This window comes from Cyrtonyx montezumae, unplaced genomic scaffold (genome assembly GCF_038088225.1).
Source record: "Cyrtonyx montezumae isolate F1298 unplaced genomic scaffold, pur_monq_1.0 scaffold_36, whole genome shotgun sequence".
Classification (NCBI taxonomy): domain Eukaryota; kingdom Metazoa; phylum Chordata; class Aves; order Galliformes; family Odontophoridae; genus Cyrtonyx; species Cyrtonyx montezumae.
This window is the reverse complement of record NW_027072041.1, coordinates 2,309,914-2,335,691: the sequence shown is the minus strand read 5'-3', so window position 1 is coordinate 2,335,691 and position 25,778 is coordinate 2,309,914.

The window sequence follows — 25,778 nt, the reverse complement described above, 5'->3', positions numbered from 1 at the left end:
TTTTGCCAGACTGAGGATTACAGTCAAGACATAAGCAAGTTTATTTGGTGTTATGACATTGCAGTATAAGCTTTCAGTGCAGGCTAAGAAATGTCCCTATTAGTCTTATTTAGGCTCAGTTCTGCTGTATCTGCTCTTCTACTTTTATCCAGCCTGGTTAGGTAAAGAGGAAAGGGAAGTCTCACTTGAGTGCATTCCCCTGTTTTGCAAGACAGCACTCTTCACAAGTAAGGTGCTACTGACACACTGTTCTCCCATGTTCCAATTGTGCCAGTGTGAATTTCTTCACTGGCAACTTGCTGGAAGATGCTGCAGCATTGTTACACACCTCTCCAGTTCTGATCTGAAACACACCAGAAGTGTTTATAGTGCAGATACAGCAGACAGGCCCACACATGCCTTGTGTTTGATTCAGAGCAGTTGCTTGTTAACACTTCCCACACAGCTCCACCTAAAATTCATGTTACCATTACACCATAGTTCTACACCATTCACCACAATTACACAGGTTATCATCTTCTGTTAAAGACATGACTCTGTTTCTGTTCTCCAGCTGTAAATTCAATATTTCTTTTGTTTGGAGAAGAAGACTTCCTCCTTCCGAAATACAGCTTTTAGCTAGTATTACTCCGTAATATAATTCTAAGTGCTACAGAGTATATGGGTAAGGTAGTTAATGCATAGTATCTCCAAGTGCTGGAACTGTGGTACTTGAAGTCAAGAACCAGTTACATACACTGTGCTGTAACATTTTCTCACACAGCCAGTTATGTACTGCCAGTTCCATCTGCAGTAAATATTAACTTAGACAGGTCTCTTACATTCTCCCACAAAATAGTGAAGGCTATAGCACCATCACGTAAAAATCTAGGTGGGAGAAGCCAAGCTAACATACAGAGTTTATAGTTGTAAGTAGTTACTCTGTGAGTAGGAGACATATTTACATTGGAGTTAGAGGTTCGATTAACATTGAAGGTCAAGGCTTAGGTCAACACAACTTCGATTTAATTTGATAGGCTTTGATTATGTTATCATATTCTTGTGTGTCCTTTAGCTCATTCATATTTTTTGGACAAGTTAAAGCTCTATCTGCTAGTGATATTTCTCTCGTCAGAACAAATATATATGCTAAATGATCATAGTAGGGATAGCTACATCATATCACTCCTAACACAAGTACCATAGGCATGAAGAATACGACTGAAATCTGAATACAAGCCCTGTGAAATGCAGAGGTTTTGCTTGATTTGAAATCAGTTTTATCTCACTTCCTTGGAATCTAATCATTGAAGAAAAACCTTGAAAATTCATTTTTCTTATACTTTTCATTTGTAAATGGCAAAATAGGAACAAAACACCAAAAACCACTCCAAACCTCTGAGCACTATAGACAAGAATTAACAGGTCTTATTAACAGGTCTTAATCCCCTGAAATGAGAAGCATGCTGCATTTCCCAGGAAGCTAGTGTTTCCATTCATTTGAACGTAGATAACTTTCTAGCAAGAATTAGGAAGATTTTGAGCTGATTGCTAATCTTTCAGGGAAAATTCCAGTAGACCTGTTGAAAGAATTTAACTGAGACATAACAGATGAGGTGAGCCCGTGAGATATGGCAAGTGAGCAAGACAGAAACTAAATCCCACCTAGTTCTGAACATATTATTTCATAAGCCAGCAATTAAAGCAATGAACATTCTCAACCATTCAAACTGCATGAGTCTACTCATAAATATGCAGCAAAACATTTACTGTCTGGAGTGAAAAGTTCAAACAATACCTTACAAGATCAAGAGATGGAACTTTTGAGTTAAAAGACATCAAAACAATATAGAATATTTGCAGTAATTTAGAAGAGGCATTAACTCATAAAGACCTTCAGCAAAAGCAAGAAGGAACAACCAAAACAGAAAAATAGTGTTCATGGTGTTTTTCCTTGTGGACTGTAGCAGCCATGCCATGATCTAGGCACCTTTATTTTTAACCAGTTACTCCAATCAAGATGAAGTAATTCCTTCACCTGAGGGACCAGTGTCAAAATACTGTTCATTTCCATAAGCTGAACTAGTCAGTGGTTTGCAAAGACTATTTCAGAGATTACAACAGCAATGTTAGTGACCACTTAAGAGTTAGAACACGTGGGAGAGCACTGACATCTATGCCTACACATAGTTGTATGATAATGAGGTTATTTTCTAGTGTACTGTGCCCCTCCCCCCCCCCCCAACATAAATACAAACTTGCATGAACTTGGCTGCTACCAGCCAGCCCTGTAGCAAAAAATCTCAGATTTTACCTTGATCTCAGTCCCAGAGCCTGATTTCCCACAGCCAGCCAAAAGGAGTGCTTAGCAAGCCATCAAGTAGCCTACCTTGTCAGTGCAACAGTCCAAATCACCAGGGAATCCAGTGTCCTCAGAACATTTTCTTTGGTGTCAAGCCCCAGCAGAAATATGTAAGGATCTGAACCAACCAAACCAGCATCAACTTTCTCTAAAAGATGTCAAAGATAGCAACTTCTCCAAGACACTTGCCAATGAAGTTAGTACTAAGTCACGGATCATTCAGGTACTACAGAGACTTCATACAATCATTAAAAAAAAGCTTCAAGTACAGGGCTGCTACAGTTGAGAGTAAATGCTTTCTCAGTAAGCTGCCTCACCTCAATCCTTTTTGTTATACTTACTATACTTACCAGGTGTAGGGAACCTGTTTTGGCAGGGGGGTTGGACTCAGTGATCTCTTGAGGTCCTTTCCAACGCCTATGGTTCTATGAGTCTACTAAGAACTTTCTGTAGAAGTTAAGAATCTTAGCATTATTTCTTCGGTGAATATATCAGTACAATGGTTTTGGTTTTTCATTTTTAAATACTTAGACTTCCGTCTTCCATCAGGCACTTTCAAAGATCCACAATTGTTTCAAACACTCACATTTTTCAATAATTTAAAGTGGTATCCATCTTAATGTCAAAGTAAAGACACCATTTTCTTCAGTCTGATAGCTGTATTTCTCTTCACTCATCATACTAGCAGGTTACAAATCCTGTCTATAGTGATGAGAAGGTAAATGGAACTGCTAGTTCAAATGCCCAGGATTAGAAGAGGGCTGGTCAGGTAGTTACCAGATATTTTAGCACAAACACAGCCTTGAACAATATCTAAAATAAAGTTTTCTCTACTTAGAGAAGCCCTGCCTCTTTACCACAGCCAGGTCAAGGACAGTAATGCACTTTGGATGAAGTCCAGTTTACCTCAGTTATCAAACTTTGTTTCTGTGAATATGAAGCAGGTTGTATAAGCTGTTCTCAGTGAAAGCATAATGCAATCACTGCACCTAGGTTTCAGGAAGCCTCTAATGCTCTTATCAGTGTTACACAAACACTCTTTGCACGCTAGTTTCTCACAACACTTCTACAGGTGCCTTCTTAGCTTTGGGGCTATAGCATTCTATTGTGTATGCCCTTACATTTTTGAGAACAAAAAAAAAAAAGTAGCTTTGTATGCCTCTCTCCTCTTGTTTACATCTAGGGACTGGGTGTTTTTGTTTTGTTTTGTTTGTTTATTTGTTTATTTGTTTGCTATTTCAGCAAGATATTTTATCTCTGTTTCTCCCAGCCTTATCTCCGTGCTTCTTCCTGTTTAACTTTTATCTCACTTATTTTCATTGGAAGTATCCCAGCAGTTGAAAAGTAATAAGGGTGGAAAGGACCTCTGAAAGTGTTCTAACCAACCCTTCATTACTGTTATGATATGAAAAGCCACATTAAGTCATGGTATTCTTTTAGAAAATAAAATTCATGAAGGTATTCTCCCGCTCCTTTCAACTAGTGTGATGCCTGATGCTTTTATGATACGTTGTAAATTGCCTCTTGCAAAATACATTGTTAAACAAATTCTAAAGACATTTGTGTATTGCTGCCATGTAATGGGGCTAGTTCATTTTTCCCTTTTTAACCTCTGGTGCTATTAATAGTTTAAAATGTCTTTTGTCATGTGGTACTTTTATAGCTTCAAGAAATTGAGTTTATCCCATAAATTCTTTAACAGTTTCTGCCAGAGACAACACTGAGATAGTAAACTTACTTAGCTTAATCCTGTTTGTATGCCTTTTTTTCATATCCTGTTTTATTTTTACCAGAAATGACAAAAAGTCCAACCTCACCTTACAGAAATTTTATTACCAAAAGAAGTTTTTCAAAGTTATGTTCACCAGAAAATATATTTTCTCTATTCATTTTGTTATCCTTCCATTGCTCCCAAAACATGTTCTGGATTGAAACATCTGAACAGATGGTTGTGATGTGTCTAAATCACCAGGCAATAAAGATGCTTGAAAGCAACCTCTTTGTTCACCCACCAAAAAAGCTCCCTCAAGCCAAACCCAAAATGTCATGGATATGCAAACATATTCTTCTTCCCACAAGGAAGCGAAAATTCTATCTCTGAGTTCAGACTGTATGACTTAACAGCAGAACAGCAATTTATAGTTGGCAATTTGTACCCAAAAGAATTTCCTTTCACACTGCAGGAAATGCATAGCTTTATTTTCTTCTTTCTTTATTTATTTGTGTTTAAACTTCTTTTAGATCTTGATACATTATACATATCAAGGCTGCAAGTATTTAAACAAATTGAAGACCTCCAAAACAGATGTGTGTGCTTCCATCCTCTTGTCATGTAGGCTACCATATTCAGAAATTCCTACTATCACAACCTCATGTTCAGCAAAGAGGTTTTGCTGCTGATTGTATAGAGACTGCATGTGTGCTTTGCAGCCTCCGACTCAGTTCCAGTCAGATATGTAGCTGAATACAGGCTGAGAAGTGTCTCATTTAGAGATACTATGGAATCCCAGAGTCACAGAATTGCAGGTGTTGGAAGGGACCCCAAGAGATCATTGAGTCCAAGCCCCCCTGCTAAAGCAGGTACCTGACAATAAATTACACTAGTAGGTGTCCAGACAGGTCTTGTATATCTCCACAGAAGGAGACTCCACAACCTCACTGAGCAACCAGTTCCAGTGCTCCATCATCCTTATTGTAAAGAAGATCTTCTGCATATTAGTACAGAACTTCCTATGTCCAAGTTTTAGACAATTATTACTCATCCTATCACTACAAACCTCTGAGAAGAGCCTGGCCTCATCCATCTTCCTCCCACCTTCCTTTAGATATTTATAAACATTCATCAGATCCCCTCTCATTTCTTCTTTTGCCCAGGCTGAACAGATTCAGGTTACTCATACAGTACTCCGTCATACAGGAGATGTTCCATGCCATTTATCATCTTTGTAGCCCTCTGCTGGACTCCTTCTGGGAGATCCCTGTCTTTTTTGAACTGGGGAGACAGAACTGGACATAGTATTCTAAACGTGGCCACACCAGGGCAGAGTAGAGGAGAAGGATCACCTCTGTCAACCTGCAGACCATGTAATTTTTAATGCACCCCAGAATACCACTGACATTATTGTCCACAAGGGCACACTGCTGGCTCATTGCCAACCTGCTGTCCACCAAGACCCCCACGTCCATCTCCACAGAACTTCTCTCCACAACCTGTACTCATACATGCAATTATTCCTCCCTAGGTACAAGACTCAACACTTGCTCTAGTTGAGCCTCATCAGGCTCCTCCCTACCCAACTCTCCAGCCTGTCCAGGTCTTGTTGAATGTCAGCACAGCCTTCCGGTGTGCCAGCTACTCCTCCCAGCTTCATATTATCAGTAAATTTGCTGAGGGTGAACTCCACCTCTTCATCCAGGTCGTTAATGAAAATACTGAACAAGACTGGACCCCTGCTGAACACTACTAGTTACAGGCCTCCAACCAGACTTTGCACAGCTGATGGCAACCCTTTGAGCTCTGCTAGTCAGCCAGTTCCCAATCCACTTCACCATCCACTCATATATCCCACAGTTTCTAAGTTTCACAACAAGGATGTTGTGGAAGGCAGTGTCAAACCAAAGTATACCGCATCCACTGCTCTCCCCTCATATACCCAGCCAGTTATGACATAACAGAAGGCTACCAGTTGGTCAAGCATGATTTCCCCTTGGTGAATCCATGTTGTCTATTTCTGATAACCTTTTCTTCCAACTGCTTTGAGAGGGTATCCAAAACAAACATTAACTCAGTCCAGTACATTATGGCACTATGGCTTGTGGCATGCATGCCAAATGACTTGAGAACATATTGTTAATGAGAGCCTCTGAAGCTTGACTGTGACTTCTGCCTCCAAAATTCTGTATTTTCCAATGGAAAGAGTATTGGTTGTCAGAAATAATGTGAGTTGTTTCACTCTTCTACTAGTATTACAGTAAACTTAGTCATTATTACGTAAAGATACTGCAGGTCACAAAAACTATTTCAAGAGTTAACCCTGAAGTTTAGCTGTATTGGTAATTTAATTAGTTAATTCAAGCCACCTGTTAATAACTCCTAACCTCACAAGACTGAGATAACCAATTTCTCTAAAATGTTTCTATTTACTTTATCATTTAAGAAGTACAAGGACTGCTCTGAAAGCAATGCCTCCTATGTTATTGTGTTGGCCGACGGAATGAATCAGTGGCAAATACTGGTGGTATCACAGTAGAAGTTGAACCTTCCCAGCAGTATTCTATTACATTTTGCTGCTGTGTGACAGACAGCAGCAGAGGGGCAGTCTGACAAAATAGTGTCTGACACAGAATTACGTCTGAAGCCAAGTATGCTCGTTGTATGTCAGCTCCTTTTGCCTTCTCACAACTATGGATAGCTACATGCTAGTATGGTGACTGAAGGGAAGTGCAGCTCATCTATCTGTCTCCTACCTCACTTCCAAATATTTGTTGCACAGTTGTGTTTCATTTGGACTCTTTGACACCAAATACCATTGCTTTCATTACAGCAGCAACTCACATTTCAGTTTTGTGGCAATACAAGTGGTTATGCTAGGAGATGCAGAGATTTCTTCATCTTTGCAATGACTGCAGCACTTCCTCACATGTCAAGTCCTTTTACCTTTGTTAGACAAAGGCACTGTATATTTTCTGAACACTGATCTATACATAAGAGGATTTTATTGTCCCAGAGATGATAAAGTAGTAAGAACTGCTGTGCTTTACTTTTTTGTTACTTGAAATACAAGTGTGTTCTTTAATAATGTTTTATAAAAACTATCTAGTCCTAGTTCATTCTTAATTCTGTTTTCCAACAATGATAATTATGGGAAACTTTGGGGTTTAAGTCTTTAGCACTTATCACCTTCACAAACATACATGCAATCTAGAAGAAAAATTACTGGGCTGCAAAATAAATGTTGTAGCTATTCCTGGCCCCAGGTTTTGTCAGAAAGACAATTTTCTGACAGTTTTAAGTCATGTAACATGGCAAAATTGAGAGTTTCCAAATGGCAAACTAAGACATTTCCAATACCCCCATGTGTTTGGGAAATTCATGTTTTTTCTTTATTTATTTATATTTTGTCTGGTTATTCAATATGCACTGGTCATCTGAATATGAAAACACTGATAGGAGATCAGGGTTTCAGCCAGGAAACAAATGCTCCCTTATTACTGACAACAATGATGTAGTAATCTTTTCAGCTACCAACAGTGCAACAGCAGATCTGAAGCATTACCTCAGAAAACTGCTAAATTGCTTACACACTACAAAGAAAATGTGTAATTACTTACCTAGAAGCAGACACTCAGAGACTGCATGGATGGAGATTGGAAGAGAAAAAAAATACAACGTTTTTTTAAAGCTAATGCTTGTGGGCGATCTGTTACTGTAAATACAGATGGCCGCGAGCCACAATAGGTCATGGTGGGAAGCTAGACATTTCTTAGTGAGTTTCCTTTTTACCACTAACAAAGAATTACTTGACAGAAAAGCATATGATGATGGTCCTTAAATTTATTTTGAATCAGATAATTTTGCTTTAAAATACATCATAGATGCAACGAGTTGAAACTCAACAATGATGTGTCTGATGGCTTCTTTTACAGAGTACAGACAAGGACTGCAGATTCAGGTTTTGAAATTTCCTTGTAAGGGTGAAATACATTCATTGTCATTGTACACATGATCATATTCCTGAGACAGCAGTTAAAGTCATCAATTATGGAAAATGAGATAGAGTAGTGGAATGCAGTCGCATATAAAAAGACAAACAGAGCAAGACAGTAGTAGTTAGAAAACTAGTCTGAAGCTTGAATAACTAGTTCTGCTGCCTATCCTGGTATACAATGGCTGGATGACACTGTGTTAGCTACCAAGTCTTTCCATGCTACAGTCCTGTAACATGGGATAACAGTACTGCCTTGCATCAGCAGGGTGTCATTGGGATTGGTACTCTAATAAGTATTTGTTTTACCTCCTTTGACTTCATAATTGCCTACACACAGCCCATCTATAACATGTCTGTATACCAACAGCCCAAGATATACAGGCCAACAGGATTATCTTCAGATTAATTGGCCTTGGTTTATAACACTGAGTGGGAGCTGTGGGCTGGAAGGTGAGGAAAACCACAGTAACTGTCCTGTTTGATCCACAGTCTTACCCTTGTTCAGTCAAGCCACAGCAGTGGCATTAGTAGTAAGCAGAAACCTAAAGGAGTCTAACAAGGTTCACTTGTCTCCTAGGGATCAATTGTAGAGCTTGAACCTGTGTCCTATACCATAACCATCTAGTACAGCCGTGATAATACCAATTCATTTACTTTGTAGGAATCACACCATGCACAGGTAAACCAACACAGGGAGACTGAGCTTTCCTGTAGCACAAAGTTCTTTTCATAGAATCATTGAGTATCCTGAGTTGAAGGGAAACCACAAAGATCATCAAGGCTAACTCCTGACTCCTCACAGGACCACCCAAATTCAAACTCTGTCTGAGTCTGTTGCTCAGATGCCTCTTGCACTCCAACCAGTTTGGTGCCATGACCAATTATATTTAACTTGAAAGAACAATTCTTCAAAATGTGGACTTTGGGGGAGAAAGGAAACAAGTAAAAACCAAAGCAAATCAATCCATCAATCAAACAAATGAAAACAAAACAAGCACAACAATAAAAAGAAAACCCTCACACCACCTTTGATAAACTTTTCTTCAGATAAATTCAGTGTCAGTATGATGTCAATTAGATATAGTTAAGGGAGAAAAAAATATCCAAGTATCCCTCAAAACCAAAGAAATCATCCAGGATGTGAAAATACAGTCCTGAGTTCCCTGCTAATCCTGAAGTAAAACAGGCATATGAATCTCCATCTTTCAATATATGAATTGTGATGTGCTACTCTTATTTAGGTGGTCACCCATCTTGCTTGTTATTCTTCTTGATATCAAAAATTAAACATGAATAGTGTCAGTCAAAAGGCAATGAAAGACTTAGGCATATTCTCACCCTTGAAATTATATTTGAGTACTCATCGGTGGTGGAGGAGCTCTAGTACTGGGAATACTGTCTGGAAAGGTGGGAGGAAAGAAAAAGTACAGGTTCAAATGTACTTTGAATGTGAAAAAAAAAGTATTTTGGTCTCAAAGGAGCCTGTTCCAGTTCCTGACCACAAGGAGAAGAACCTCCTCCTGACAGCCAACATGACCCTGCTCTCACAGCTCCATGCCATTCCCTTGGACTTTGTCACTGTCACCAGAGCTCAGAGCTCAGCACTGCCCCTCTGCTCCCCTGGTGAGGAGCAGCAGCCACCATGAGGCCTCCTCTCAGCCTGCTCTGCTCTGTGCTGAGTACACCAAGGGATGCCCAGGTCTCTTTCCATGGAGCTGCTCTCCAGTGGCTTTGTTTCATAATAAGAAACAAAGGAGAGCACACAGAGTCAAATGATAAGACAGTAGTGGTTTCATCATTCCTTTCCCTATAGTTCCAAATTGGCCAGAGGCTTAGAGGAGGATGTAGAGAGTGTCATTGGGTAAGAAGTCCCATGTGACATAGAACCAGGCTCAGCCAGCTGCCATGCAGAGGGCACATTGCCACTGGGAACGCTGAGGGAGCAGTCTGTGATCCACAGAACAGACAACAAGAATTCATCCAGGGAGAACAGTGTTTTGAAGGCCAAATGAGAATCATTCTCTGAGGGCAAAACCATCTGCAGTCATGCTCCTCTTCATACCGTGCAGCTTAAGCAAAAAATCCCATTATATAGAGTAACTCTCCTAAAAAATCAGATCAGCTGAAACTGTTCAGTGGAATGTTGATTACCACAACATTAATAAATAATACCTAAATTGTATTAGTTACAGAGAATCACATGAATTTTAACATCGTGTAAGTTTGTAATCTCATTAGAAAATGAAACAAAAGTTCAACACAGCATTTAAATACTCAAAACTTCCTATTACACCTACAAAATCTACTTGTATGATTAGTGAAAGGAGAGGCAGAGAAAACTCTGATTCAAACTTTTATTCAATTCTTGTGGACTTCAAGTTATCTAATACTACAGGGTCCATTATTATGCATTTCTCCTCTCTCCATTTCATTGTCTGTACTGCTGATCTGGTCACGCAATGAGTGTGATCATCTTTTAGTTCTGGACAAAGAAAACATCAGCAAAGCACACAAGAAAAAAATCCATTTTCAACCAGTTCATATGAACTGCTATTTCAGATCCTGAATAGTGCTCATTTCTTTCAGCACTGGAAAACAAATTTGTAAGAGTTAGGTGAATGCCTATAAACCCTAAAGAGAGGGCTGTGGAAGTGAGGATTAAGCAGTCTTTTTCGAAAGAGGTTTGACAGATCTACTGCACACATACACTATTGTTCTGTAGTTAGCTGCACATTTGCTACATCTTTGTTGTCAGATAATGAATGCTTGAAAGCTTGTCATCTTTCTCCAGCTGCACCATCTGGTCTCTACAAAAGATCTGATCCAATAAATCTCATGCAGCATTGTTTCCTGGGTGAAATGAATTATAACAACTTCTCTTTTTCCTTTGACCTAGTCTAACTCTTTTCTAGAGGAAAGATGATTTAATCTTTCCTCTGACATCCTTTATTTTAACAGGCTTTAGGCAACACTTCTTCCTCTGCTTCCTAGAGATAAATTTGTTTTCAAGCAGCAAGGTTATACATCTGTAAAGTAAGTCTATAACTGTATGAAAGTTAGTACAGATTTAAGCTAGTAAATACCAGCTTTCTTTTTTCTTTCTTTCTGGGATTTATTGTTAGACATTAAAAATTAAAAATTTAGCTTGAGCATGAACTCATGTGAGAAACTGCCAGTCCTTCCCTATTTTGGATTGTCTAAATCTAGACTGCATTAGCAGTTGGTGAATAATCACTAGTAATTATCATCACTGGCATTCAACAGATTTGTTTAAAGAATGTGCTTCCAGTTTCTCAGTGTAGCATTCCTCCCTTAATCATGCCTACAGAATAAGAAATATGTATTATTCTTGTCACTCTTGTCACCTACAGCTGGGCATTATTTATAAGATGGGATATTATTTCACTGGTGTTGGAGTGGGAAGTCCAGGCTGAAAGAGGTTATCGTGTATTTTGTTCTGAAGATATCAGGGTGTGCTTTTATCCTATTCTGGAGATATATGCTGCAAGTTAGCTTGCTTGCCTGCATAAACAGTCTCTTTGACTCATGCAGGCGACATTTTTACTAATAAAGTGGAACATTTATTTCATGTCATATCATAAAAAGATAAAATGAGTCAATCTCTCCAGTAACTTGGACTATGGAATGATATGATGATGATGACCAAAATGCTGAATTTAACCCAGAATTCCAGAGAAAGACAAAGGTGAGGCCACACATAGGTAGCTGAACAAAATCTGAGAGTTTGTCAGTGCTTGTTTTTATGCTTGTGGTTTCTCAACCACAAAGTGTAAAAAAAACCCTGTGACCTTTTTTTTTTTTTTTTTTTTTTAAGCCACTTTGGCTAGAATAATTGATTATTTGGCATTGAAAATCACATGCTTATGTATCCATGGAGAAAGCTATGCAGGTCCATTTGGAATCACCACTAAAAGATGAGTTTTTTCTCCTAGTGGACACTATAAAATACTAAGAAATCCTATTAAGCAGTGACAGGATCAGAGGTCAGATCCTCTCAGCAGAACGTGATATGATGGAGATTGATGTGTTCTCTGTCCCATCAACATCATCTCACGCTTTGCAGTAAACACTCTCTTTAACATAAAGTTTCACATTACGATGTATGAAAAGTCAGTAGTTTAAAAGTACAATAGTTTACACATTGCTAATGTTGTAATCGTTTCAGAAGATATAATTTTTTTCTTTTACCGAGGCCTCTGACTTCATGCACTGCTAGTTAGAGAGACAGAATGCAGCTGAATTGTGGTCAGCACTCCTAAAAGTTAACTTGTCTCTGTGTTAGAATTTTGAATGCTGTATAGAACTTACAGACTCCATCATACCTGAGATATAAATTTTATCACTGGAATAAATTATCTTCCCTATATAAAAATTAGTTGCTGTCAAAAATAGATTTCCAAACACTCAGAAGCTATTTTCTACTATTGTCTTCATCTTTTACACACTCCATCCATGAATTATTTCTTGAAGATATTCATCAGCTAATTAGTTAATCTGAGCTGGGGGATATCAATGATGTTGGAATATGTTTGATTAAGAAGGGATTTTGCTGCATCTTTTTCTCTTTAAAAATAAATCTGATCTATGACTAAGTCACAAAACTACCTCTCACAACAATTACCATGGTGTTTGATAAAGTCTACATCTCTTACAGCAAGTATGGAAACAGAATATAATTACCTATCACAATATTTATGTATCTGAGGACATGTTAAGAAAAGAATGACAGACGTTTATTGTCGTGAACTAAGAAATTTAACTTGTATCTTTACCTTAGGCTTGCTGGACCTGGCTTTCCAATGGTTATGTATCTATGATGTTCATTGACATGAGCTGTGTGCATGTGAACTCTGAATAACAGCCTCTTAAATTCTCAGGATACCAGAAAATTATAAATTACAGATAACTTAATTGCTTCTGTAGCAAAACAGTTACAATTTTTATTTATTCTCTGTAAAGGATATTTTACTAGCTTGTTTTCCAGCCTTTCTGTATACTATCTCCACTTCTCATCTGACAGTCTTTCAGCTCACTTTGGATTTAATTATAAGGAATTCAGCTTCACACCTTCCTGAATTCTTACTGCTTGAATTCTCTATACATCCTTAATTTCTTTAACACAAATTATTATGATTTCTTCAGCATAGAAACGTGCCATGTGCCTTGTGCCTCAAATACAAAGGGCAGATTTGTTCAGATCTGTAAAAGTAAGTAGGTCTATTTGCTCTTAAGAGGATTTGGATTGAGTGAAATTGCTTTATAAATATGTGACTTCTTAGTATTAAAGTTGAGGAATGAAAGAAAAAATATATAATCCACTCATAGTTCAGAATTTTCTGCTACTCCTTGAGCTCACACTTATCCAGTCTTCCTACTTGATGTGTGCCTATTTTGTTTTTATTTTATTTTTAAATAATAAAAAATAAATTCAAATTGCAGCCTGCCACAGGGAGAGGGAAGAGACACAGTAAATGAAATTCATGCATCTAACTGAACAGCCCTAGGGGTCATTCCAAGAAGTATGAATCATGCCATCATATAAAATCCCATGTTGTAAGTGACCCTCAAGGATTCAATTCCTGACTCCACGCAGGATCACCCAAAAAGGAAACAATATGTCTGAGAGCATTTTCTATTGTCCTGGTGCTTCTAGAATTCTGGCAACTTGGAGCTGTGACCACAGTCCTGGGGAGCCTAGGCTGTTCCAGTGCCTGATCACCTGTCATGGTTTTGTGGTTTTTGTTGTGCTGTTGATATTCCACATCATGACATCATGTGGTGCTCTGGGAGTTGAAGAGCTAATGCTCTTGTCATTTTGATGACATCTCCAGTCATTTCGATGGCATGTGTTTTTTCAACTCCCAATACACCACATGATGTCATGATGTGGAGTATCAACAACACAACAAAAACCACAAAAACATAACACCACCACAAGGAGAGGAACCTCCTCCTGACACCCAACACGACCCTGCTCTCACAGCTCCACGCTGTTCCCCTGGGCTCTGTCACTGTCACTAGAGCTCAGAGCTCAGCACTGCCCCTCTGCTCCTCTTTGCGATGAGCTGCAGCCACCATGAGGCCTCTCCTCAGTCTGCTCTGCTCTGTGCTGAATACACCAAGGGATGTCAGCTACTCCTCATACAACTTGTCCTATAGATCCTTCACCATCTTTGCTGCCGTCCTTTGGATGCTCTTAAACACTTTTACATGCTCATTATATTGCAGTGCTCAAAACTGTGCAGAGTGCTCGAGGTAAGGCTGCACCAACACCAAGCAGAGTGGGGCAGTCCCTTTCCCTGACTGGCTGGAAGTGCTGGGTGTGATGTATCCCAAAGGGCTGTCCCTTTTGGCTGCCAGAGCACACTACTGACTGGTTCAACTTGCTGTCAACATGAAACCGCAGGTCCCTTTCCATGGGGCTGCTCTTCAGCCTCTTGTCCCCCAGTATACATAGGTTTTTGCCTCATCATTGGTGCAGAATCCATTACTTGCTTTTGTTGAATTTCATGTGGTTGGTTATTGTTCAGCTCTGTAATTTGTCAAAATCTCTCTGTATGGCCGTTCTATTCTCAAGGTAGTCAACAGCTCCTCTCAATTTAGTGTTCACTGTAAACTTAGTGTACCTTCAAGTCCTGTATCCAAGTAATTTAACATGAACATTAAAGAGAATGGCCCTGCAGGATTCCATTAGGAATTGAATGCCAGCCTGATGTAACTTCATTTACTATTAACCCTCTAAGCCTAATTCATTAGGCAGTTGTTGACTCATCATATTATGTTTTTGTCTGGATGTATGATGGACATTTTGCCCAGATGGATATGGTGAGGAACAGCAAAGAGATCTTTGCTGAAATCCAGAAAGATTAAATCAGCTGGCTTCCCTTAGTCAAAGAGATGGGCAACCTTGTAATAAAAAGAAATTAAGCTGGTTAAACAGGACTTTTCACTTGTGAACCCATGTTTGCTGTGACCAAGGACTGCATTGTCTTTCAGGTGTTTGACAGTAACTCCCTAGAATAATAATCTCCATAATTTTATCAAGGACTGAAATGTGACTGATGGGCCTGTAATTTCCAGGGCCTTTTTTCTTGTCTTTCCTCAAAATTGAAATAGCATTTCCCAGCTTCAGTTCAGCTGGGACCTCTCCACATCCCCAGGACTATGGAAAAGTAATTGAGAAAAGTCTAACAGTGCCCGCTCTTTGAAAACCCTAGGATTAATCCCATCAGACCCCATAAACTTGTATGCATCCTGGTGGAGCAGCAAATCCCACACAACTTTGGGGTCAGATGGGAGTCTGTCATTACCACAGTTATGACCCTCCCACTCAGGGTTCTAGGGGTCCCAAAGCCCATCATCAGTGCTGAAAACAGGTGAAAAGGCATCAAATGTCTCTGTTTTGTCTATGTCCCTACTTGTGAGGTGACCATCCTCATCAAGCAACTGAATAATATTCTTTCTGTCATTCTTTTGTTGTTAACATACTTTTAAAAGTGATTTTTGCTGTTCCCCCAGCTTCAACTCTAATTGAGCTTCGTCCCATAAGGTCAATGATGGACGATCAAGACGTATCTCTCTGTTCCTTAAAATGTAATTTATTGGTGCTATCATTCTGGCTGGGTGACACCCACCACGACATTTGGTTTACTTGCTTGCTTGTTAAACCTTACCCAGAGGCTCTCAACCACATCATAGGCAACTGCAAACTCTGCACAGTGCAGTCCTCCCTTACACACAGTCACCCCTTTCCCCTGCTGCCCTGCCTGCCTAGAATCCTGCACTGTGACACACCAGTCACAGGACTCTTCCCACCATGCTTCACATATGCTCGTGACATTGAAACTCTGGAATTCAGCCAAGGCTTCTTGGTTCTCTTGTTTGTTTTTCATGGTGTGTGCTTCAGTGTAGAAGCATAAGTGCTTTCCATGTACCAGGCATCTTGTGGAGCAGACTGAACAATCTCCCTGGTTCACAGCCCCTCAAATTTTAGTGTGCCATCCTACAGCTTATTGCTGGCAAGCCTGGTTTTATCCCATTGAATCCACTTTCATCCCTTTCTGCCTTCTAATCCAGTTCAAAGCTCTACAAGTCTTCCCTGTGCTAAGTATGAAGAGAGAACAGCTGCTTCTATTCTCTTCTAAACCAGACCTTTCAGCAGCACAGACCTCGGTGATAGCTCTGTGGTCAACAGCAACCACACTTGTGTGGAAGAATTCTGTAAAGTTGTTTTCACGTGGTCTTAAGAAAAAATAGTTCATTGATTTTCATATTGTTTAATGTGCTTGGTCTCCCAAGGAAGGTTTTGGTTGCCAGTGTGTTTCTATGAACATTACATACCCCAGTTTTTGAGTAGAGTAGGATTTAATCCTACTTCTCTTGGCCCAAGTTGTTCCTACATGTTTATGTCAATATTGCATTTATATCAAGATAACCTACTCCAATCTGTGGCTACAAAAGTGACAGGCTGTTTTCAAATTTCAGGTAGTGTTGCAAGTGCACAAGGAGGAAAAGGCGATTTCATAACATAAACAGAATGTGCCCTTCCAAGGAGATTATAACAAACAAATAAAAAGGCAGGTGTGGCTTTGGAAACTGGAATAAGGACTGCTCATGGGAGGAATAGGTTTCGGGGAGGATACAACAGGAAGTGAGGGCAGCAGTCCTAAATCGGCAGCTTCCTCCAGAGCTCGGGAGTGTCATGATGCACAATGAGGAAGATGAGGAAAGCAGAGGGTGTAGCTGAGAAAGGAAACAGTGTCAGTAAGTACGGGAAAAATGAACTTCCATAATGAGGAATAATAAGTGCAATTAACAGGCAGGTGAGAACTAATGGAACTTAAAGACTGTATAGGTCTAAATATAACTGGGTAAGTCCCACCGGCTTCAACGCATCCTGTAATTGATGAATGAAGCAGAACAAGCTCTTGTATCACAGGGCAGCTCATCTTGTGCGTACTGTGTTCTGATTACTCTTAACCACTCTCCCTTGCAAAATCTGCAGGTAAGCGCTGTGAGCAGCTCGCTCTTTGTTCCTGCCCTCAACTTCACCCTCTGCTTCTCCACACCACCTGTTAGCATGGAACAAAGGATTCCAAGACCTCAAAAGTCGTTCCCAACTGTGGTGACTCTGTGATTCTACAGGAGAAAACAAACAAACAAAAAAACCCCAACAGAGCAGGACGACAGCCGTGCCCTGCTCACGGCAGCGAGCCGCATGGCTCCAGCTGCTGACATGTTCCTCCCACGAGTACAGGGAATCCCCCTGGTCCCTTGGGGTCACTTGTCCTCGTGCTGCCACTTTCCTGCCTCTTGCACCCCAACTCCTTGCTGGCGTTTCACTACAGAAGCAGAGAGGACTTCAGAACTATGCCAGCACCGATGCCAACAATCAGCAAATTGTCAGCATTGTTTTCATCAAACACCAAAAAATAGGGAGCCATAGGAGCTGCCGTGGAGGAACTTAACTAACCAAACCACGGCAGTCTCAGATGTGATACAGAATGCAGAGCTTGGCAGCGTAGTTGGAGCTGCGTTATTTATCAGTGCCTTGCATGCAAAACACACATCAAACTGCAGGTATTATGTGATGAGTTGTCCTAAACGTTTTCAGAGTTATTACCCAAATGATGGGGATAACATAATAGCAAAGCCAACGATAGCAACATTGTTTGAGATAAAGTCATCAGCTGAAAAAGGCTACCTTGGTAATTATTATTTGCTTAAATGAGGCGAAGGAAGGGGAGGGTTAAGAATATACCTTGCTTCAGTAGAAGGCAAGAAAAAAAAGAGTAAGAGCCCAAGGACACAGAGTTCAAAGTCTAAGTATGCTGGTGGCAGTTTCATGTAGTCGTGGAAGCCCTTCAGAAATCTAGTCTTTCAGGGGCACTTCTAGTTCAGGAAAGAAATCAGCACTTTGTAAGTTGTGTCTTATCTTGTCTGTGGAGGAAGAGCTTGACAAGCATTCTCACTTTTTAAAATGGTAGCATAACTAAACTAAGTGGACAGCTTTACTTCAGCTGTCACCGTTCCAGTTACTGGGATAATTTTTTAGCATTACAAGGCTTAGCAATATAGAGGTTGATGTTAGTATTAAAAACACCTTCTTGTAAACTTTAAATTAAGCTTTCTCTGTATAGATGTAGTTTCTGCTCCTAAGTTTTGGTTTACTCATTACAGTAACAGACAGTGCTTGATGCTGTCTGTTGTTATTTTTGTTTGAATTTCAAGCATCTTTTCTGTGCTTTATTTTTCTCTTCCTTGATTCCATTGTCTCATCTCTCCTGCTTCATTCCATCTAAGACTGCTACATTTCATCTGACTGCTTCTGCTAGTGTTACAGAGCATTGCTGTCTGCTTTCTGAGTGTACTGTGGAAAATGGTGCTGCTGTGTACTAAGTTTGGAAAAGAAGGGAAGAAGAAGGAGATAAATTCTTTGAGGGGGAGAAAACAGATCATCTGGCAGCTGCTTGAGGACTCTGCAGGAGAATGAAGATAAACCTGCACATCCTGTTGTGATCTTTTCCCCTGTACAGGCCAGAAATCCCAATCTTCATGTTCTTTTGCTTTTAAATTATATAGTCTTAGTTTCTTGAATCTCTCCTTAACATCAGTCAATCTCAAGTCACCACCTCTGATCACTTTCACTTGCCTGCTCTGAGCTGTTTCTATTCTCCACTTGAGAAGAGATGAGAGCATGGACTACCTCAAGATCTGTTCTAAGGAAACTCCTGGTCACATTTATTGCTGGCCTAATTTCGTTTTTTTGGGCACTGAAATGAAGTCATGTTGGATATAAACACACATTTTCTGGCAAATTAAGCATGTTTGCTGTGGTTAGAAAAAAAGGTGGTAAAATATGGATACTCCCCCTGTATTTGTGTTTAGAAGAAAATAGTAGCGGGTCAAGGGAATCCTATATAGACTTGGGTAAAAGCTTTTCAATATCTTTTATTAAAAACTTCTGTAGAATATATATGATAGAGTATAGAGATATTTAAATATTCTTGATGTTTTAAGATCTTTTAGTGAGAAGAAATGGAATAACATCGAAGTATTGTTTAACTTACTGTGCATCCCAGTGTGCTGCAGTTGAATTTTTTTTGTATCGTCTGTCTTTTTCGCAAGATGTTTCTGTGAAAAGAATGTGGGAAAAGTCATTCCATCTTTACACAATTGAATTTCTCTCAGTAAGAGAATTAGTTTTGCATAGAATATCACTCTGCATGCTGCTCAAGTTGTGTGCTGACAATAGTTGAATAGATTACAAGCAGGTGTAAAATGTTCTCCTTAACTAGGAGATCCCGCCAGCCATTCTCTTAAACCATAGAATCATAGAATCACCAAGGTTGGAAAAGACCCACAAGATCATCCAGTCCACCTATCACCTGTAGTTCTCTCTATACCATGTTCCTCAGCACAGCCTCTAGATATTCCTCCAGGGTTGGTGACTCCATCACCTCCCTGGGCAGCCCGTTCCAGCACCTGGCCACTCTTTCCAAAACGTAGTACTTCCAATAACCCAGGATGCTGGGAGGGTCAAGTTTCGACAGAGAGATTTGCACTGGGATTCACTAGTGATACCTGAGTGACTGAAGTCTCTGAATATTGGAGATACTTAGTTGTGTGACTCAGTTTTGCCTTCTGAATGATTTGTTGAGTATGTGAAGGACCAGCTTAGGCTCAGATCACTGTGGATTTTGGGTAGGTCAAGGGAGGTGAGGCTTACAGGTACCTTATTCTACTTCAGCCCTGATTCACCTTCTTGTTTTATTAGAAGTGGTAGTTGTAAATATCTCTAGGGACGTGTTATAAAGCTGCATTAAGCTAGCATTAGCGTCTTAACGTATTAGTATTTAGCATCTTGTAGCATTAGTGCCTTGAAGGTGATGAAAGTACTGCCCTTAAGGTATATGCAATATAAAGAGAAGCATAAGTGCTATCTGATTACCTGGAAAGCATCAGGCAAAATAATAAAGCATCTTCTGAGCTCAGCTTCTACAACTGAAAAAGATTTCTATGCTGTCAGGATATTCCGAGTAAAGTGAAACAGGATATCTTTAATCATCATGTCCAAATTTCCACAGCTTCTCTTCAGTCTTTTTATTTCTAGCATTCTTAAACTAACTTCATAGTGGACACAAATTTCATGCAATACTTTGAATGCTTTATTTAAGTGAGATCCTCAGGTATAGTTCCTCATCGTTTCAGCTGTGCCATAAGTGAGCATGCCAGGCATATGACATAAACCACTCAGCCTTAATTTCTGGAGGGATTAGCATATATTTCCCATTTATAAAATACGGCTTTCTTAGGACCACTGATCAAATATTAGTGTGGTGTGGTTCCACCAACCTCAGTGGAATTACTCTGGAGGAACTCCAGTGTGACCTACAGAAAAAGCTGTTCAGTAAGATATTCCAAGGCTTCAGCATATGTAATACAGTGAGATATGTACTAGATTGATTCAAAAGCCTGAAAAAGATAACTCTGCATGTAACATTCCTTTAGCAATTGAGAGTCTCTGAATTCTAGGTGTGTGACACAACATCATCTGAGCTCATGGGGTTCCGTAGAGCTTCTCAGTGATTGAGTGCTGTTTTATTTTTGGGCTAGCTGCCATTCTAACTTTATGAGGAGAATGAGGAAGCCACTTGCATTCCTGATGTTTTACACTGAGTGTTCCCAGAGCTGCTTTCTGGGGAATGTTAGTTTTTTCTTGGAGCAGGCAATTAGTGGGCACTCTGCAGAAACCGTTGCCAGGGATCACTTTTGAGTGCAGTGGGAGGATAGGAATGCACAGGTGAGTAGTTTTCAGATCCTGCAAACAACCTACATACTGTTTGAAGAGGAAAGTGCATAGGCAAGTCTGCAAAATGGCAGGTCCTAAACTGACACATGGCTTTTTGGTGAGTGACATGGCTAACCTGTGTGCAGGAAGAGTTTGATCAACAGGCAGGCTGGTGGGATGCTTTCATTGGCCACAGAAGGGTTAGCTGTGAATTGTCTTACCTACCAGCATCTGTACTTACATCAGTCAGTGGGCTATTCATAACATGAAGCTATGCTGAATGAAGAACAGCCCCATCCAAAGCTGTATGTTCTCTGAACTGCTTTTTCTCCTCCTTCATGTTGCTTAAGTGAGTATTCTTTAGCAGTGTTTCAGTCTGCACATGTGAAAGGGCTCTTAGTTGTCTCTGCTTTTAGTTCCTCCAGTGAAAATGTAAGAGAAAGCTTGGTTTTGTTTCTAAGAGGTTGTGAGTAATTGCTGCATAGTTTTTTGTTATTCCTTTATATTGTACATCTGAATGAGTCTTTTCAGCAGTTTAGGCATAGGATTATTCTGTGTGTTATCTTCACAGTTGCTGAATGGTAAGAAAATATCTAAACCATAGTAAATCCAAATAATCTTCAGAGCAGAATACAGAATGAAGCCATGTGCCCAGAAACATTTTTTTTTTAATTTTATTTTAACTTAATGTCAGCTGATAAAAGTCGATATGAGAATTCCAGTTCTGAATTTCTGAATAATTAAATGAGGTTCTGCTCTAGCGGCTTTTTCATTACTGCAGTGATAGTGTTACCCAGCTGAGTATTGTTCAGGTGGAGGACACTGTAAGATTATAATGAAAAAGAAGATAATGAAAGCATGAAATATTGAGAATCAGTAGTACACTTTTTTCTTTTCTTGTATTCTATAGTGATTTCTTTGACTGAATAAAGCGAGTGGTTTGCGTGAAACCTGCCTGGACAACGATTTAGGTAGTGTTATAAGGCCTGACTTTATGCAGCCTGCAGTCAATTGGGGGACAGTAAGGATCAAGTCAAAACAGGTCCTCTATTTTCAATTCAGTTTTCTCGGATTATTCTTAAATTGGATAAAATTAATTCTGATTAATAGAAAACTTGGTACAATTTTTGAATCAGCATTATTCTGTATGGTCTTAAATAAAAATGTAACTGATGCTAGTGTAATAACATTTAACCTGAAGCCTTTAGCCAGATAGTTTGGTCTGCTTGTGGCCTGGCATAGAATAACTTTGTAATACAAAAATAGGATAGTATGTAGATGTGGTGTTTCACAGGATTCACGTTTTTCAGAAAACATTGTTGAAAAATTGCATTTTTGCTTATGATATGAAATCCTGATGCTGAGATTGTTGTTTTAAATTATTGCTGCAGCCATAAGCAGTTGCAGTTTTCCATTCTACAGTGATTTGCTCAATAGTGAAAAATTCTCATTAGCTGTACATTGGATTCTGTGCATACACAATAATTCTGTCAATAATTACTGTTGTTCAGTAATTGCTTTTATTGGAAATTAGTAACATGAGTAGTTAGTTTTTGGAGAGACGCTTCCCTGTGAGCTGATTTTACATCGAGCAATATTCTAAAACACCACAGATAGGAGAATGCTAAAGGTTTACCATCCCTCCCTGAGCATCAGTGCTTTGCTATTTGCACATGGGTACTGATCAAAAGTAGGGATTAAGATTATCTCTGCTCTGTTTGCCTGATGTTCTCTGAGGGCATGCAAAAAAAAAAAAAAGACAAAAAAAAAAAAAGTAAGTGGACATATGGGTATGTATGAATGCTGCATTATAACAAACACATCACAGAATTGCAAACTGGTTGGAATGGAAGGAGACCTCTGGAGGCCGTCTGGCCGAACCTCCTTACTTGGGCAGGGACACCTACAGCTGCTTGCCCTGGACCACGTATCTCTCTCTTGTACTTTGAGAAGCCTAAAAGAGGACCCAATACTCCAGATGTGGTCCCACAGCCCTGAGCAGGACGCAAGGATCACCTCCTTCAACCTGCAGATGATACATTACCATATGCAGCCTGGGATTCCTTCTTAATGGGAAAGGCACACTGCTGTCTTCGTGTCCTCCACAGATTGCAGGTCCTTTTCTGTTCTCCAGTTGAGTAGTCCATAGTATGTTTTGGTGTATGGGGTTGTATGTCCCCAAGTGCAGATCGTTGCAGAACTTCACCAAGTTCCTGCCAGCCCAGTTCTTCAGTGTGTTGAGATTCCTCTGCGTGACAGCATGACCCTTTGGTGTATCAGCCACTCCTCCCAGATTTGTGTCATTTAGAGATTCACAGGGGATGCCCCCCCACTCCGTCGTCTGGGTCATTAATGAAGCTGTTGAACAGGACTGGACCTAGTATAGACCCAGTATTTTATGTATAAAATAGTAAAATATTGTTCGTGTCTCTTTAAGATGACTGTAAGACATCCAAGTTATTAGACTTTTCAGTTGTATAAACGGAATGGGGTAGTATTTCTATCTCTATCTGCTAAAACAGTAGCTGTTTCTGAAACTAGACAGAGGATTCATCTGAGGCTGTTAAGCACTCCTAGAAGAGAAGGTTGAGATCTGGCTTCCTAACACAAATAAATGAATGCTACCATGCCCGGCCTCCCAGCAAGAGCTGTTCATGAGGAAAGCGCATTCTTTCCATTTGTTCTCTTCAAACATGGTTACAAACAGCAATGAAGTGGCTCACTGTCTATCAATAACATGTACATGTTCACAGTAATTTTGCTTACTCCTTTATCAGGCAGGTGGTTAGCTGTCACCCAGCTACAATTTTCATCTTTTCAACCTAGGAAGGAAGTGACATCTGTACCTGCTGGAGGTATAGTAAAAATACACAAACTTTTGACTAATTGAATGTTCTTAGAGGTAATTTAAATCATGATGACTCTCTGAGAAGCTACAGGAAGGAAGCTATTTATGTAAACTGGCTGCTGGTGCCAGCTTTTGCTTCCCTTGAAGTACAGTTGTGTTACGTTAGATGAGTAAAAGGCTGAAGTTCTTGCTCTCATTGGTTAGAGAAATATCTGTACCTTGTCAGCTGATAGAGAGAGTAAGAGAAAATTTTTGGACTTTATTGATGTAAACAGAGCTTCTCTTTTGTTCCTATTACCTTTGGGTTTTGTGATCTTACTCTGTGTGTTTGGTAAACAAACACTTGAGTCAAAGCAATGCAAGGGGGATATTTAAAAGATCCGTGCAATATTGAGGTGTTTTATCCCACAGCCATTTTTATAAAGGATCCTGATCTCCTACTGAGTGTGATCTACTCCTCCTGAGTGTGATTGCCATTGGGATTCCCTGGAGAAACATAAAAAACTTGTGGAGTCTGAGGGGAAGAAATGTGTGAGCCATATCTCTTGCTGTCATTAATCTGGAGAGACCTGACTCAGATTCCCCAGAAGGTTGGAGAGTGGCTCCCTTTAAGTCAGAGGAGACAACAGCCAACTGTTATCTGAAGTTTGGAGCAGCTTCAATGCACTGATTCACTAGAAAAGTTGTGGCTTACAGAAGTTGGGGAGGAACTGCCAGACCATGGTATTTCTTAATCCCTGCAGGAAAGCCATGCAGCATGACATCTCAAAGCCAAAACTAACTAAATGTAAAACATCTTCCTACCACAGTGCCTTTGTGCAAGTCCTCTCCAATCATGAGCTCCATCTCTGAACCTAGTGTCTGCAGTTCCTGCTTGATACTTTTACATTAGCTGGTCTGAAAGACCTCCAGGCATAAATTTGCATTCATTATTTGTTTCTGAGTGAGCATAAAAATGATGTAGGATGCCGGGTGCCTGTTTTTTCCATGATTTTCCCATTTGATCCTGATTTGGTCTGCTTGTGCTTCTTTATCCAGCGTGTAAAATAATGCATGTTCCTCTGCCGTCTTCCACTCTTTCTTTGCCTTTTCTGCACTTTCTCTAAGCTCTTGCAGGGCGCAGGTTTCTTCCTAAATGGTATTTAATGAGTTCATCAGTGGCTTACTAAACAGAGAGCAGCTCCCATGTTACAGGACTGTGGTGAGCCAATGCTGTGTTAAGTCGTGGGAAGGAGCTGCCCTCCTTCAAGTCATCATCTGCAGTCATTTTCTGCTTGGCCTGCTGCATTCTCTTATACTGATGATAGCTTTAAACTCACTCTTAAGCGTGCACATAGTAAAGGAAAAGGTGTAGAGGTTGGTCCACATCTGGTAAAACTGTGATCCTGTCTATGTCTGGGTGCCAGGGCATGTAAGAGAGATGCTTTAAAAATATTCGTAAGGCACATGAATGAAGAGTTCCTCCAAATGTTTCCTACATACTTTAAGAAAACTCAGACTTCTAAATAGGTTTTGTGCAAAATCTGAACGTTAAAATAATCAGAAATAAAGCTTTTAAATAAAAGCTAGTGAAACACTGCTTTGATATTCTTCAAAGTGCAGTTAGAAATGGGGAAAAAGTTGTACACTGTGACCTTGTGGTCAAAAGTGCTAGGGTAGGCCACTGAGCTTTTCCTCCAGCCCAGACAAAAACATTAGCCAATGTGTCTGGCATCAAAAGTGGTGGCATCTTTCTGTGTGTGTTTTTGATGTTGTTTTGCTTGTTTTGCTGTTACCTTTCTTCATCAAAATGCACTAAAGTACCTGGACAGGATGGCCCCCTGCTTATTGAGACCTCTCCCTACCTCCAGGTCCTCCATGGGAGGCTGTCTCTTGTTTTTTTTCACTGTTTTGTTAGACCCTGTGCATGTGGAACCACGGATACCATTTGAACTATACACCGTTGCTTCTTTTAAGGAAGGGTAGTCTTGCTGACACGTTCCTGAGATACAGGAGGTGAAGATGTTAGAATGGCATGGAAGAGCTGTGTAACCACAAATTATTTTGCTGCTACTGCTCCTTCTATCCTTG